At 45.0% G+C, this 15,688-nt stretch overlaps 1 protein-coding gene across 3 annotated transcripts in view; it reads left to right on the plus strand.

The window, feature by feature from the left end:
- Positions 1 to 3,083: 3,083 nt before the first annotated feature.
- The window catches only part of WASF3 (WASP family member 3), an 89,971-nt gene continuing 77,366 nt past the window's right edge, over positions 3,084 to 15,688 (plus strand). For all 3 annotated transcript variants that reach the window (XM_060128801.1, XM_060128802.1, XM_060128803.1), the window contains exon 1: positions 3,084 to 3,164. The gene's annotated coding sequence lies outside the window, so the exon portion shown is untranslated. The remainder of the gene's footprint in view (positions 3,165 to 15,688) is intronic.

Consider the following 15,688-nt stretch of genomic DNA (forward strand, 5'->3'; position numbering starts at 1 on the left):
CCCTGGCAACCACTGATCTTTTTTTTACTGTCTCCATAGTTTTGCCTTTTCCAGAATGTCATATAGTTGGAGTCACATAGTTTGTAGCCTGGCTTCTCTCACTTAGTAATATATAGTTCAGATTCCTCTATGTCTTTTCATGCCTGATAGCGCATTTCTTTTTATCATGAATAACATCCCATTGTCTGGATGTACCAGTTTGTTTATCCATTAACCTACTGGAGGACATCTTGGTTGCTTCCGGTGTTTGGCAATTATAAACAAACATTTGTATGCAGGTTTTCATGTGGACCTACGTTTTCAACTCATTTGGGTAAATACCAAGGAGCTCGATTGCTAGATTGTATGGTAAGACTATGCTTAGCTTTGTGGAAAACTGCCATGCTGTCTTCCAAAGCAGCTGAACCATTCTGCATTCCCACCAGCCATGAATGAGCATTCCAGTTGCTCCCCATCCCTGTCAGCATTTGGTATTATCAGCTCTTTGAATTTTAGCCATTTTAGAAGGTATGTTGTGGCATTTCATTGTTTTAACTTGCAATTCTCTGACATATAATGCTTATTTGACATCTGAATATTGCCATCTCTATTTTGATGAGGCATCTCTTCAGATCTCTTGCTCATTTTTATACTGGGTTGTTTTCTTATTGTAATTTGAATGGCTTAAAAAAAAGTGGGTCATTTCATGAATAAATAAACAGGAGTGAATAGAGAATGTCATTTACTCAGCAACTATGGCAGAAACTGCATTCCCCCTTTCCCTTACTAACGGAACCCTCACATTGCTGCAGACAAGGTCCCTGGCTTATATTACTTAGTATTTCAGACTCTTTGGCACTCAGGGGTATGTCACAGTGTGACACAGGTCTGGCCAATAAGAAGCAAACAGAAGGTGCTGGTTGGGGCCTCCCAGAAAGGTTGTTAAGGGGAAGATTCAGTTGGCGGGCATCTCTTTGATCTTACGTCCTTTACCCATCCCCCTACTATTTTCCAGAATATGATACAATGTCCAGAAGGGGAGCAGCCATCTTGTGAGAGGAAGACAAAGCCACATGCTAAGGACAGCAGAGCCAACGGGGAGAAGCAGCCTGAGATATACTGACACCCTGGAGATATTGCAGACCCTCCAGGCTGTCTCCAGACTTCCTGTCACGTGGTAAGAAGCAACCCCTGTTGGTCTGCACTTTACTCAAGTTTCTGTTACAGGCAACCAATTTACTCCCTGATTTGGCAACATTTTTCCAGCTAAGTATGAGGCATTAGCCCCTTAAGGCAACTGCTCTGAGCAATTTTACTTAAAGGGCTGGTTCACAGAAGTACTATATTTGAAGAAAATTCTCTACATTATGGACACAATACTAAGGGTAGGGTTATATTTACTACATATTCAGCACTGCACTAGACATCACGGGGGAAGGAAACCGTAGTATAAAATAAGGACCTTACCCTTATGGAACTTGACATCTAATTAGAGATAAAACCGACTTATATGAAACAATCCTGAACACTTCAGGACAGTACAATTAAGGGCTAATAGTGGGTGTGAATTAAGTGTAGCAGCAGTTCATATAAAGTTGGGGGGGGTCACTGAAGACAGGAGAAGCAAGGGAAATGTGATTAGCAACCCTGAAAACAGACTCTGGGTATCTTACACCTTCACATTTTTGAATTCTAAATCAATGACCTAAATATAGACCTGGAAGCTATTCCCCTGGGTAAATGAAGATAAAATGAAGGAAAGCCATTTCAACTTGAATAACAAGTCAGCTTTGAATGCAACAGAAATTTATCACCCTACTATCAATATTACACATACAGAGCACTGTAATAATTCACTAAAATCCTGTTTACCTTATTAATGACCAGAATATTTCATGTTGACATGGTATGGAAATTAAATATATGTCACCTTAAAATAGAGCTTTAAAAACGCTTCCTTTGGAAGTAATGTAGGTTAATAGATTACACATGAAGAGGGATGCAAGCGTTTTCTTCTGCATTTCTGGTGCTTCAAACTTTGCTAAAATTGTTATCAGCTGCTATGCATTTTCCCTAGCATTTAGTTGCTGTTAGGAGCCGGATCAGATGTGGGTAGTTATCACATGTCTGTAAAGACAACCTGAGTTAGTTTTTCTAGGACTCTTTATTGAGATTTGAACTTATTTCCTAAAAGCTTTTCAATTTAGTGACGTTATTGGTAAACCAAAAAGCATAAAGGCAAGTAAAATAAAGATAACACTTCCATTTTTAAACCCCTTTCCTTCAGGACCTAGGAGAACATAATTGGCTTTTCCTTTTTTTCTTGTCTTCCTTTCCTTCCTTTTCCTCCTCCCTTTTCTTTCCTTAAGCTTACCCCCGAGTCATCAATCAAGTCCCACTGCCAGGGGGCTTGGCTGGGCAGTTTAAGGGATACCCTGTATTTAATAGGTATTGTGGATTCTCTCACTTTTGGGCGGACGGAGACTGAAGTCGGGGGCGGGGGGAAAAGAAGAGAGGAATCTGCAGAGGGAATGAGAAGATTCTGCAGGCAGAATGCTGACGGATTTGAGAAGGGCATAAGACCAACCGAGGGCATGGCTGTAATCCTCTCAGGGTTGTGAACCCTCAACTCTGCAGCACACAGGTAGATAGATGGACCTCTGTCTCCAAGAGCCCTCAAACCCAGGGAAGGTTAGAGTATGGGTGGAAACCCAAAGGGACTGCAGTGGTACATCGTTAGCGGAGGTGCTGCACAGCCCCCAGGCTAAACTCTGCCCAAAGAGTCCCTACCTGTCCACCCCGGGAGGGACTCCGGCTAAAGCCTCAGCCCGACCCCAGGGGCGGAGGACGAAGGGCTAGAGCCACCTCCTCCGCAATCCCCCGCCCCCCGGCGCCGACGCGCCGCACTCCTGCCGCGCTCCCATTGGCCGAGGCGCTCGCCAATCCGGGAGCAGCGGCCGGTGAGCCGGCCCTGGTTGGTGGAGCCGGCGCTGGGCCCCCCTCTCGCTCCGGCCTGGCCCCCCGCCGGGAGGGGGCGTGGCCGCGGCCGTGGCCGGGCCGGAGGCGGCGTCGCTGGCGCTGCTGCGTGCGGGGCGGTGCGGGGTGGGGGCGCCGGGCGGCCGCGAAGCGGCGGGACCATGGAGCTGAGAGCGCGGCGCCGGCGCCGGCGGCGGAACCGCGGACCGGTGAGTGCGGGCTGCAGCCAGCCGGCTCCCTGTGCCCGGCCTTGACCCCTGCGCTGCTCGGCTTCGGACTGGGCGGCTGCCCCGCGGGCAGAGGCGGGCGCGGGCCCCGCAGCCCCGCGGCCAAGTGAACTTGCTGCATTGCCCGGGCGCTCGGGCGGGCGGTGGGGCCCACTGCGGCCGCGCCGCCGCCCGCGCCCGCCCTGCAGCCCGGCGCATCCTCCCCGCCGGCTCCCGCGCCGGCCCGGGCTTCCCGCCGTCGCCGCGCGGCCCGGCGCCGTTCTCGCCCGCGCCGCCCCCCGGCCCCGGTGGGCGCCACCCGGCTGCGGGGCAGGCGCTCGCCATCCCGGCCGCAGGTGGCGCCCGGGCCTCGGCCCGCGCCGCACGCGTGGGCCCGGGGCTGCCTCGCGTCCGGGAGCCTCGCGTCCCTCCGGGCTGCGCGCGGTCTCGCCGCACCTGGCCCAGTCCCCGCGTGCCCGCCGCCCGGGTCCGGCCCTCTCCCCTCGTCTTCGCCCTCCCCGCGGTCGGTGCCCCCTCCCCCGGGGCTGCGGGCGCCCGTGGTCCTGGTCCCGGTCCCGGCCTTGGTAGCCGGGCTGGGCTCCGGGTGCCGGGAAGGGGTCGGCAGCCTGCGAGCGGCCCGCTGCGGGGTGCGAGGACTGGGCGCGCCGGGGCCCGCGGGCCGGGATGCGTCCTCTCGGGAGGCTCTCCCGGCGGGGCCTGGCTCTCGCGCCTCCTCCGCGCCGGGGCTTCGGCGAGGGGAAAGCCTTTGCCTCTCCGTGTATGCTCCGTGTGTGCTGCTTAACCGGCAATGGCGATTTCTTCTTGGTTCAGCTTCTGTGCAAGGGAGAGTTCCCTGGTGGAGAGCAGAGTTCTTAATTATTAAGAAACTCAGCTGTGGGTTTAAGGATGAATGGAGCATCTCGTTTCTTAGCTGCTATTGGGCGGAATAGGAATTCTTTCTCATTTGGGGATGAATTTTAAATTCTCAGTTATTACCAGCAGTAATTATTACGTTTTTAACAACTGACAATTAAAAAGGCCTGTTTTTGCTTTGAAGCTCTTCAAATCAAATGCATCGTGGGGCATGAAAGATTAAGAATCGGAATCCACATTTTTTAAGGGCAGGAGCCAGCCATTAGAAATGTTTTGCATCTTAAAAAAAATTAGGTTTGCCTAAAACTTAAAATGTCTGCTTCTCTGTCAAAACTAGGTTCAAAGTGTTATAATTGACTTACTTCTCTATTGCCTCTAGGGCAAATTCTATTGAATGCTGGTGGCTTCTTTTTGTACGTGCTTTACCCAACTTTCCTTTTCTAGCAGTGAAACAATGCAGAGATTCTTTAAAGCTAGTTCTTTTATTTACTTGAGAGGTTAAACGAAAGAAAGCCGGGTTTGGCCTTTCCCATAGGCAGTTCTCATTGTGCGTCTGGTCTCCTTCCTAAGAGCGTCCACGTCATACTCATTTTTCTTCATTTTTTAAAGACCTCCTTAATTGATATTCATGAGAGTTGTGTCTTTTCAGATGTTTCAAGCTCACTAGGTTGGAAAGTTTGGTTGGCTTTATATAGTCTACCGTTTACCGTCTGACCTGTAGTCTCTGTTTTCTTAACACAGTGAAAAGAAGCTCGTTCTGGAACTATCTCCTTATAAAAATTGTTCTTTCATGTCTGGTTGCTGACATGAAGTTGCATTATAGCATTGTTTTCTCTGTTTGCCTCAGATTTATGACCTAATAGGCAATGATGTGCTACACCATTTTTACAGAATTCTGAAAATAAAGGTGAAAAAAGACACTTTGCCGAGCGGTCCTGCCAACATTATAGCACCCATCTCTTCTCAGTGTGTCCTTGTAGACGCGCCTTACCCTTCCCATGGAAGCCTTCATGTGGCAAGGAACCTTCTGGTTATTGGAACGTTTTGATTGAAATAGTTGCCTGTTATAAGTATTCAACATATAGCTCGTGGGCCACTGCTAATGGTCTTTTAGAGTTCCCAGGACTTTCTCTGGAGAATATTCGAGATTGTGTTTTCCACTCACAGGCTGCTATCATTCCTTATGTTTTCTTGGGAGCGCCTCCATATGGCTGGACAGACTGCAAATGTTCGACTTCTCTTTTAAGTCCTCTTCTTTTCTTAAGGCCTGGTTTTCCTCTTAGAGGGCAGCTGTTCTCGGGAGCTGCTCGTGGCGTTGGGACCCATGCATGCCTCTTCCCCGCTGGTTCTCTACCCCTGCCTTCATTTAAGGCTGGTAATGCAGGAATATCGTAGACCAGCAATGCGTAAATAACGCATGTTGTAACATACATTTACTGTCACTGTAGAGATAAGTGGAGCCGGAAGTCTGAGTTCCCCCTTCCTCCTGGTCCTGTCGCCCCCCGTCTGGTCCTGTTTCTTTCTCCAGGGGTAACCGCACTTAATGCCATGGGGTAGTCACCTTTTTTATTCAAAAGTCCTTTAGTGGGTGCCTGCGAAGTACCGGGCGCTGCTATTTCAATACTGGGATTGCAGAAATAAGAGACGACAGCTCTGAGGATGCTCGTGGTGTGCCGAGACGAACAGTTCGCGTGCAACGCGGCGGCTGCCGAGGCAGAGCCCGCGGTGAGCCCGTGGAGCATCCCGTGAGTGGCCGGACCCACTCATTGGCCCGCTTTATTCATTCAGCGAACTCCAGGGTTCACGGGGTGTTCGGGGACACAGGGGAACAAGGCAGGTGCCTCTGTGGGCCCCGGATGAGCTCCCGGTTCGGCGGCATCTGCGACCGTGGGAGCCGCTGGTCACGGCGCAGTGTGCTCCGAACGGGCCCTCGCGGAGCTCCCAGGATGACCAGAAACCCGAGCCTGGGGACGGTTCGGAGAGACGAGGAAAGCGCCCCCAGAAGTGCCAGGGGGGAAGGGGAGAGTACAGAGGCCTGTCGGGGACACGAGGCTTTGGAGCAGCTAGAGCCGAGGTTAGGGCTGCGTGGGGGCCGGGGTGCCGCGTGGCAGGAGGAGGGGTGAGCCGGGCCTCCGGGGCCCTGCGAGGCCCGTTAGGAGGGGCCTGGCCTCCCTGCTGGGTGACCAAAACGGCCGGAGCCTTCCGAGCCGAAGAAGGACGCAGTCAGACGTGCCCTTGGAGAACGGATAGCGGGGCAAGGCTGGAGGGAGGGGAGCCTGAGGGGGTAGGACGGCGTGGTCGGCGCGCGTGTGCTGGGAGAGCGAGGGCACAGGGCAGTGCCGAGTTGTGGCCGGGCGGCTGGTGGGTGGTGAGGCCGTCCTTAGGCCCCAGGACAGCGAGCAGCCGCCGTTTGGGGGAAAGATGCTGCCCTTGTCAAGTTCAAGGTGCCTGCGGGACGCAGCGGTCAGTGGCTGCACTGGGATCCGGATATTGGGGGTGTCTGGGCTGGGGGCACGCGTGTGAGAGTTCTCAGCACCGGTTCCCAAACTGTTTGCCACAGTGAACTCGCAGGGAGTATGAGTTCGATGAAGGACGCTCAGCAGTGCAAACAGCTGTCAGCCCTGCGGGACCTGCCTGCTCGTTTCTCCAGGAGTTTATGTCACGTTCCTTCTGATGACGTCATCTTTGCAAAGCTGGGGTTTCACTGGTTGCTGTTCTGCGTGCAGATCGGTGTGGACCAGGGAATGGGGGAGGTGCTATCCAGCCTGACTCCAAGGTGTGAGAAATTATGCTGTTTGTGTTTTACTGAAGAGAGAAGTGAAATACCCACTTTCTCTCAGTTGAAGTGTGCTGTTTTCAAATGGGTACTAAGTTGCTAGGACATAGATACTTGTTATTTGCAGTATCTAATGGTTCAATTACTCAGTAGGCATTTGTCCTTGCAATCAGGGCTGAGCGAACCGGTGCAGTGAGAAGAGAAAGTTCTAGAACCTCTGCCTTTGTTAATGGAGTAGATTCAAGAAGCTTGTGCAGAGCATGCGTAAAGAAAAGGAGTGGGGAGAATGGGATCTGAAGGACTCTTGTGTTTAAAAGATAAGCTCCCACACTGAGACTGAAAGGATTGGGTGTCTGGGAAGCCATGGTCCAGGAAAACGTCAGCAAAGAGGGATGATAACAGCCAGGTCATTGTAACATAGCTGACAGCAGTGATGACACAGTGATGGGGACAGGAGTGAGACGGCTGGTTTGTAAGAGGGCTTCCTAGTGAGCAGGGGCCACAGAGTGTGCTGGTGCTGAAGGGTGACAGGGGAGGGTGGGTGAAGGGGGACCTTCTTTTCTTTTTTAATGGAGGGATTTGTGTATATTAAAGTACCAAGAGAGAGAGGTTGCTAGACAGAGGTTGCTAGATGGTGGTTTCAAAATTTCCATTGGTTTTCGCCCTAGGATGTAATTACTGATTTTGGCAAGAGGCATCACAGTGGAGCCTTATTGCCGTGGATTAAGGGGTGGTGGCGCTAAGGAGGTGAAGCCAGTCAGGGGAGGCTGGATTTTGAAGAGGAGAGAAGGGCCTTCACTAGTGAGGAACGTCTGGCGCAGGGTGGAATGTTTTTAACAGTGACTTTATTTTCTCTTATTAAAAACAAACTTTTTCGGATGCTGTTTTCCTTTTAAGGCATGCTTTTCCTAGGGCGGGTGGTCCTTCCAAGGGTGGGTTTATGTGCGCACAGCCTTGTCTTTTTCCAGGTCCTGGTGTCCTCTGGGGTCACATTATCTGTGACGTCCTCTCCGTTGCTGCCCTGTCCTGGCAGTGCTTTCTCAGCCACTTACCTCAAGGCCAGTCTTGTTTGTTTGGTGTCAGAGCCTATCCTCCTAACTTAATAGATGTCCCTCGATTAGAATATTTTTCCATATACTCGGATTTCAGTCCTGATCTTTAGAGCCACCCTGTTCTGTTTCTTCTTCCCCGGACCTGTGCCTGTTCTCTTTGAGGTTAGCTCTTTGCTTCTGTTGACTTTTTTTTTTAATTTTAAACATCCCAAACATCCCAGGGTATTTTCCCACCTTTCAGGTCTACTAGAGCCTCTGGGCCTTGACCCTGAGCACAGCATCTGGGATCATTTCTAAACTTGGGACGAGTGACATTGTCCCTTGCTCCTCTTGTTGGGATGCCCTTTGACCTTCTGGAGCAGTGGTCTTGAAACTAATGTAAAGACGTCTTCAGCTATATTCTTGAACTTTTTCAATGTTTTATTTATTTTAATTTTTTTCTTTCAGTTTTTGCTTTCTGGTTCGTTTCAGGAGGTCCACCCGTGTTTGAGTGCCTACTGTGTATCACGCTAGTTACTGGTGATAACAGTGTTGATACAGCCAAGGTCCTGTCGTCAAAAGCTAGAGAGGTGAGGCAGAGGGTCAATTGTCCAGCTCACGTAACTATAAACTCCCTTCTGGTCAACAACCAGACATCGTGGTGCCTGTTTCGTAGGTGTGTCTGCCTTTGTTAGATAACCTCAGGTAAAGACCTCGTTAGGTCATAGCCTTAGCTCGCAGTGATAACACACATTGTCTTCCCCCAGCGGATGTGACCTTTGGTCTCTGAGTACTTCTGATTTCTGAAAACCGTATTGGGCCTATAAAAGTTGTGCTCCAGCGCAATCCGAAGATTGCATCGCCTACTGCAACCGTTGCATTGTAGTTCATCTCATAGCATCCTCCCATGAGTGCTGGGACTTGTTTTTGTGCACGTGAACAGTTCAGTGAAATTCTGTTGCAGTATAAAAGTACGGATGTGATTGACTGTGAGCCACAACCCATGTAGCCGTATTTTATCAGCTAAGTGGATGTAATAGTGTATTCTTTGCCATAGAAGAGCTTCAACAGATACTTTTTCATTGACTGAATATGTCATAAGTTTTGATTCATGACCTAAGCAGAACACTACCCCTACTATGTAATTTTAAAAACTTGATCTGAGTCATCTTGCCCTACTAATGTCACACTTATTTTTTCAGCTCCTCAAAATATGTGTATGACACAGGGGGTTTTGGTTTTTGCCTATTACCTTATGTAGTCCTGTGTTAGGGAATTACCTAGGCAGATATCAGCTTTCAGTTGACTTTGGAACTCTTTGCTGGGTGGTATTCTTTCCTCAGGTTAGAGTGAATGCTTAAGGAGAGGCCATGGATTTGAATTACTCCCTGTGGTGCATGGAAGGAATAGTGTCTAAACAGGAGGGAGCAAAATGTCCCATCCAAAGGGAGGATGACATTAACCAGAAGGTTGCAAGGAGATAGAGCCTGTGCTCACGTTGGTCTCATCCTGTGCGAGGCTGTCCACAGCCTAGAAAGGGGAGGAATAGATTCACTTTCCATCTCTGCAAAGTAAGACCTTAATTTTGGGGGCATGATTGTAATTTTTCAGAATAGGACCTTCGTCTGTTTCAATAGAAATGGGAAAGCATTTGTTTTATAACCAACCCTGTAGATTTAGAACATATCTTGGTTCTTAGTTTTCCATAGGATTTGTCTCCCGTTTTTGTACACCTTTTAGAGTTAACTACCTTGATTATTGGTTTAAAAACCAGCAGTCACAGAAACCCCCAAATTCCCGAGTCACCTGCCTTCAGATTTTAATTACACACTGCAAACAACTTTGTTTCCAAAGGCTTGACTAAAGTGGGAATTGTTCTTTGAGATATCCCAGGGAGGAAGATTATTAAAACGTTACTTCTTTTTTTAAAAATTGGCATTGTAATTTTGAACGGTTACAAGGCTTATCAGCGATAATGAAGTCCCTACCTGAGCTGTAATTAAAAATGCACAGCTTCTGTGCTGTTTGTCCACTGCATCACATAGGCTAATTAAAGACTTCTTCCATTTCCAATATGCCCAGTTCCTTCCATTCTACCCCTCCAAAAAAAAAAATTATGGCCATGACAAAACATAGGGTATCATTTGAAAGAATTGTGTTAGGGCTTAGGCATTAAAGGGTTTAGGACAGAATTTTTCTTTTAAACTACACTTATGGCTACTTTTTCTGCTATGCAGTTTAGAAGTTTGTGGCTTTATTTCTTAGGCTATTTGGTTGCTACTGATAGTCAAATTTCATTTGAGACAAACAGTATTGCCCTGCATTTTAATATTTACTCAGCATTTTTTCTCTTTTTGGACACTGGTATAACTTCGATCAACTGTGTATAAGTAAAAGTTGCATGTACAGTTTTTTTTAATGGAATGTATACTTTATCCAATTTTTTACTGTTTGAGATGCTTATGATTTTATTGGACGTAAGTGGTGGGAGTTTGTCTGTCTTGTCCCCCATTAAATAAAGATTTGAATGAACTTATAGGAAATACTCATCATAATAAAGCTGTATATAAATAATGAGAATCAAAACTACATGAGGATCAGGAATGAAAACAACAAAACCTGTGCTTTCAGTGATGGCTGAGCCTCCCAAGTTGGTGTTTTAGGTGTGGTGGGCTTACGTGAATAATGCAACGTGTCAGTGACTCAGCACGAGAAGCACCTCTAGGCTTGCAGTGGTGTGTGTTGGAAGCTCTGTTGGAATTCAGTTAGTTTATCCCTCCACTTACAGATGATTTGAAGGCTGTTGTATTCTGCCTCCTATATTAATGCTGGAAGGCATAGATCATATGTGGATTCTTTTGCTCTCCTTGTGTAGGTTTTGGAGGGAGAATGTATGAGGAGATTTGGAAGCAGGTGGACAAAATCCTCTGAGCCTGAAAGTCCTGCCAGGCCAGCATAATCTTAATATCTAATATTGTCAAGGATGTTACAAGAAAAAAATCATAGGACAGTCTCATTCATGAACATGCTTGCAAAAATCCTAAAATAACAATTAGATCTATCAACATAAAATGATAATATATCATGAACAATTTGTGTTTATTCTAGAATGCAGTGTTGGTTTAGCATTCAACAAATCCAACGCATCTCACCATATTGATGGGGAAAAAAACTATACAGTCATCATTAGATGCAGGAAACACTAAAATTTAATATCTATTCATGATGAAAAACTTTTAAGCAAACTAGGAAGAGTATCGGTGAGAAAACTTAGAGCAAATATCATATTAGTGTTGAAATAATGAAAAGTTATCTTCTAAAATTGGAAATGAGATAAGGATGCTTGTAATTACCACATTTATTCAGCATTATATTGTAGGTTCTTGCCAGCACAGTAAGATAAGAAAAAGAAATAAAAAATACTAGAGTTGGAAAAGAAGAAAAAATTCAGTATATGCAGGTGAAACTATTGTGTATGCAGAAACATCCAAAAGAATCCGTGTAAGTTATTAGACTTAAGGTGTGTCTTTAGCATGGTTGCTAGATTCTCTATAGCCGTAAACAATTAGAAAATGAAGTTAATAAAGGTACTACTTATAATAGCATTAAAAATCCAAATATATAGGAATAGAACTTGTAAGAAATTTATAATACCTTTACATAGGAAACCGTAAAATATTTAGAGAATTTAAGGAACAGGTAAGAAAAGAGGGAATATACCATGTTCATGGTATGAAAGACTAAATATAGAGATGTCCGTTCACCCTAAATTGATATAGATACTGTTCAACCCTAGTCCATAGCATGAAAAAATCTTAGGAGGTGGAAATTGACTATCTGTTTCTAGAATTTATATAAATGTAGAGGGCAAAGAATTTCAAGACACCCTTGAAGAACAACAGGTGGCAGGACTTATCAGATATCAAGAGTTTATAAAGTTGTAATATTCTAGACCATGTGGTATTGTCACAACTGTGGGCAAACAGATGAATGAAACTGAACAGAAAGACCTGAAACAGAACCAAACATCTGTAGACATTTGATTATGTTAAGTGTAAAATAGTTTGGAAAGGCTGGTCTTTTCGGTCATTGGTGTGTGATCCTTGAGATGGATGTCCATAAATGACATTTGACCCCTACTTTATAACATACACAAAAATCAATGCCAGACAGACTGTAGATCTAAAGATGAAAGGTAAAAAATAATATAGGGTAGCTTCATGGCCTAGAGCAGGGAAAAATGTCTTAAATAGAAAGCCCTGACCGTGAATGAATAGATGCTAAATTCTTTGTTGGGGGTTTTTAACCACAAATGGGTGTTGGATTTTGTGAAAGAAAAATCTGTATCTGTTGAGACACCCATGTAGTATTGTCGTTTATTAATATGACATATAGTACTAATTGAGTTTTGGAGGTTAAACCAACTTTGCATTCTTCGGATAAATCCCGTTTGTTCATGGTACGTAATTCTTTTTCTGTGTTTCTAGATTTGATTTGTTAATATTTTGTTGAGTAGTTTTGCATCTAATTCATGAGGGATATTGATCTGTAGTTTTTTTTTTTTTTTTTTTTTGCAGTAGGCGGGCCTCTCACTGTTGTGGTCCCTCCCGTTGTGGAGCACAGGCTCCGGACGCGCAGGCCCAGCGGCCATGGCTCACGGGCCCATCCGCTCCGCGGCATGTGGGATCTTCCCGGAGCGGGGCACAAACCCGCACGTCCCCTGCATCGGCAGGCGGACTCTCAACCACTGCGCCACCGGGGAAGCCCTGATCTGTAGTTTTCTTGTGCTATTTTTGTCTGGCGTTGGTGTCAGCATAAAACTGGTTTCATAGAATGAGTTAGGAAGTGTTTCCTCTTCTAGAAAAATTTGTGAAAGATTGGTATTTCTGTTTTAGGTATTCACCTGTGAAGTCATTTGGGCCTGAGGTTTTCTCTGTGGGAAGATTTTGAATTACTAATTCAATCTCTTAACTTGCTATACATTTATTCAGCTTATCTCTTTCTTTTTAAGTCAGTTTTGTTAATTTGTATGTTTCCAGGATTTTTCCTTTTCATCTAAGTTGTCTGGTTTGGTGGCATAAACTTCTTGAGAGTATTCCCTCGTAATCCTTGTGAAGTTTTTCTGGTTGGTAATGATCAATGTCTATTCTTCTTTTTTTTTTTTTTTTTTCTTTTTTTTGCGGTACGCGGGCCTCTCACTGCTGTGGCCTCTCCCACCGCGGAGCACAGGCTCCGGACGCGCAGGCTCAGCAACCGTGGCTCACGGGCCCAGCCGCTCCGCGGCATGTGGGATCCTCCCGGACCGGGGCAGGAACCCGTGTCCTCCGCATCGGCAGGCGGACGCTCAACCACTGCGCCACCAGGGAAGCCCCTCAATGTCTATTCTTCATTCTTGATTTTACCAGCGTGTGATTTTTCTCGTTTTTCTGTGTGTGTGTGGTCATTCTAAAGGTTTGTCAGTTTTGTTAATCTCCTAACATCTAGGTAGAACTTAACCTCAAAATTGTCGAAAAATGATCTGTGACTGTGTTTTACTTTTTATTTTTTTAAAGAGAGGTGAAAAGCATTTGTTTTAAAATTAACATTCATCTTTTCAAAGAAACATTTGAGAGCTTATCTGAGGCTAAAATGTTATTCAGTAATAATTTGGTTTGGTAAGTTAAAAGTGAGAGGAAAAATGGAAATGAGTTTAAAGGAAATGATGGAAATCATCTATGTACCTATTTATGTTGACTGTTTTTTAGACTATAGAATTTTAGAATGATAGTTGTGCGGAACTGTCTTTCTATTGTGAAACTGTAAAACAACAAGAAGAGAGAAACTAGATTAAAATACAAAAGTCAATAAAATATCCAAGCTAGAGAAGGGGAAGGCTGGTTATGATTCATTATAAGCAAATTATTTAATGATTTTTTTTTTTTGCTTTCCTTTTATTGAGTAATTTGAGATGATAGACAGACAAAATTCAAATATTTTAACGTTCCATGGATTACACAGGTGAGTAGCCTGATTCCAGACAAACACTAAACTGAAGTGCCAAGAATGGGAAATAAGGTTGAAAACAACAGTTCTCTTTCGCTGAGGAGACATTGATATTTTGGGTTGTTTTGCAGATAAAACAAAATCTCACGTCCATTATCACCCTGCCTAGTTTACCATTATTTTTTTGTCTCTTTGAACTTTTGGGGGAAAAAGAATGAAAGACAAGGAAAGCATTATTCTCTTTGTATCTTGCTCCTTCTTTGTCCCCACCTTACGGTGATCTTTAGACATGATATACACCCCCGTGATGACCCTTTTCCACCAGGAGACAGCATTCCCAACGGTTAGCGTGCCCACTGATTGTGCATGGTCATCAGAAACGAATGAATGAGCCCAGAAAAAATGAAACTGAATCATGCCGAAAAACGCGTGATTTCTAGATTGACTGCGTTTCCGAAACCTTAGATGTTGAACAGTAGAGATGCCTGTATTTCCAGTCATTTCTTGCTGCGTATTTTTGGCTTTCCAATATGTAAATTTGCATTTTAAAATAACCTCTTAAGTTTTTCCATTTAGAAGGGTATTAGGATAGGTTTTTATTAATATGAGTATGTTCAAAAGTTGGCTTTCATGCTGTTTTTCCCTCAGAAGTGCTGTAGCATAAAGTAGCTTAAAAATTTGCGCAGTTGCTGTTTCTGTCTGGAACATCTCAAAGAACCTCGGTGAATGGAATCCCACTTTCAGCGGGCTTTGTATAAAAGCGGCCAAGCATTAGACGCATATGCGTTTGTAGGTCCAGTTAGCATTCAAATATTATTTCTGAAGTGTTGGATTTCATATAATACATTTTGGTGCTTGTTGACTTTTTTTTTCCCCCTTTAATTCTAGTGTCAGCCTCAAATTATTTCTGGTAATTTTGGAATTTCTTTCTGTTGTTTTTAAAGATGATGTTTGTTTTGCACGCATTGGTCATTGGTGAAATGAGGAATCCTTCCTTATCTGGATGAATGGAATGTGATTTCTTTTCCTAAGTTGAGTGAAATTTGATTCATCCTGGTCTTCTCATGAAAGCACTAAAATAAATCATAAGGTTCGGCAAATTTCATTTAGATTTAACTTCCCAGAATTCCTGAAGTATTAGGGATATGAACAGTAGTTAGTTAAATCACATTTTAGGAAAGTTGAATAAATAGAAACCCAGAGAGGTTTGAGTTGACCAGAGCTTTTTGGTGTTTTCCTTCCCTCTCCCCCAGATGTATAAACGGTAAATGCTGTATCCTAATATTGTTTTAATGCTCTCACTGTTAAATCTAGCATAGTTTTATAACTTTTTTAGTCACTCCTATTTCCTTGCTGCCATATGTAAGTTGCGTATTGCTTTAGTTTTCTTAATTTGCTGAGATATCCTGTATGTACGTTTAAGAAGTGTATTATTTAATAGACTTACCACCCCGAGTTTCACTTTTGCTGCTAATTGCTCCTTTTGGAAGGAAAACAAGCGATAAACTTTGAAGGAAGCAGTAGGAGGTGGGTTAGCTGTAAGTGTCGGGGGAGGGCAGGGGACAGTCCTGAGTGACTTGCCAAGTTTCAGAGAAGTTATGATGAAGAAATCAGTTGGAAGCTTTCACTCTATTTCCAACCAGAGTTACTCCCTTCTGGCTGCTTGGCATTCTGGTGAAAATTTTGTTTAAAAAAGAAAAAAAAAAAGTTACAAAACTACTGCTCTGTGGGCAAGGGGTCCCAACTTATATTATCAATGGAAGACGATCAGAGCTTCCTGGCTTTTTATTTTTAATGACCATTTACTAGAGATTCTTTCCTCGACAGTCATTTGCTATGACGCTATGCCAGCTAGGCTCTGGAAT

The sequence above is a fragment of the Lagenorhynchus albirostris genome, chromosome 18 (assembly GCF_949774975.1).
Source record: "Lagenorhynchus albirostris chromosome 18, mLagAlb1.1, whole genome shotgun sequence".
Taxonomy (NCBI): domain Eukaryota; kingdom Metazoa; phylum Chordata; class Mammalia; order Artiodactyla; family Delphinidae; genus Lagenorhynchus; species Lagenorhynchus albirostris.